Raw genomic sequence first — 1,663 nt, 5'->3', positions numbered from 1 at the left:
ACACATACATACAGTGTCACTATCACTTGTATAGACTTCCTGTCCCCTTACATCCCTTTGTTGAGGAGCAACAACACATCTCTGGCCACACTAAGTACACTGAGAGAATTAGACCTTAGACGTGGCAGCATTTGATCGTAGCGAGAAGGCATTTTGTAAACTTTGAGAAATGTTGAGATTTCCAAAACCCTTTACTAGAAAGGTGAAAGAATTTGATCCCAGGTCACAAAGCAAGTGAATAGCAAACCTAAGACAGGAACCTAGGTTTACTGGCTCCTTTCACCCGATTCGGAGAAGGCAATGGCACCCCACTCCAGTACTCTTGCTTGGAGAACCCCATGGACCGAGGAGCCTGTTAAGCTGCAATCCATGGAGTCGCTAAGAGTCAGACACGACTGAGCGACTTCACTTTCACTTTTCACTTTCATGCATTGGAGAAGGAAATGGCAGCCCATTCCAGTGTTCTTGCCTGGAGAATCCCAGGGACGGGAGAGCCTGGTGGGCTGCCATCGATAGGGTCACACAGAGTTGGAAACGACTGAAGTGACTTAGCATTCACCCGATTATCACATTCCGAGGCCTCCTTAGTGTTAGAGTTGTTGAAATACTACCTCGAATTCATATAGCTCTTAGTGCTACATTAAATTCTATGTTACAGTCTCTCCTTTTGGCCCAGTTGTGTGCTGGAGACAATAAATGCAATTGTTCACCCTTTGAGGATAAGAAGATTGCAACTCAAGAAGACACAAAGTAGTCTATGACAGAGTCAAGACCAGAACCCAGTTTTCCCAACTCCCTCTCCCTGGCTGTTTCCACAGTGCTATCCTGCTTGTCTTAGAGCCTTCTGTCAGTGAAGTGGAAAACAAGTGTGAGACACCAGAATTTAAAAGAGAGCTCATTAAAAAAAAAAAAAAAATTACATTATTTTGTAGGTACTGACATGAAATACTCAAATCTCTGTGTCTCTCCTGTCCTTCTAGCAATTTAAACGTTAAAGCAAGTTCTCCAGTTCTACACAAATCCACAGCAATTAAAACCTCGCACTCTTAGGGTTGCTGCTTTCGTAACAAAGGTACCCTTATCAAATTGAAACAAAAATTTAAATACATAAAATCGAAGGGAAAAGGAAAAAACTCTGCGGTCCTCCCTTGTTTCTGGCCCACATTTATCTCTGTTCTCCTGAGTTTCTCAAGCCAGGGGCACACGGCCAATGACTATTGGAAAGGCACGTATTCCGAAGAACACCCAACCGGCTAGTGGGTGGACAGCGCAGCACCCCAGGAGAGGATGACTGGAGTTCCAGACCTAGTCCCCTCTAATCTGCATCCCGGTGTTGTTCTAAGAAGCTCCCAAATCTTGAGGTGGTTTCGTTCACTGCAAAATGGGGGGACTTGGTCAGCCTATGCACCGAGATGAACTTAAATTTGAGGCTGTACTCATTCTTTGCATATTTAAATCCATACATGTGAATTTAAAATTATATATATATATCATTACATAACCTCCTCAGAAGTAGCGTCTCCCTCTCCGTCGTTCGGGGGGCCCCGACAGGCCACTGCACAAGTCAGTGGGCGGATCAACAGGCTAACAAAAGGTCAGTTCGAAGGTCTCGCCGACTCGCCCCCGCGCCCCCGCGCCCCCGCGGTCCGCGCAGTTCCTAACT

The sequence above is a fragment of the Bison bison genome, unplaced genomic scaffold, assembly GCF_000754665.1.
Source record: "Bison bison bison isolate TAMUID 2011002044 unplaced genomic scaffold, Bison_UMD1.0 scf7180017864254, whole genome shotgun sequence".
Lineage (NCBI taxonomy): Eukaryota > Metazoa > Chordata > Mammalia > Artiodactyla > Bovidae > Bison > Bison bison.
This window is presented reverse-complemented; position numbering follows the sequence as displayed.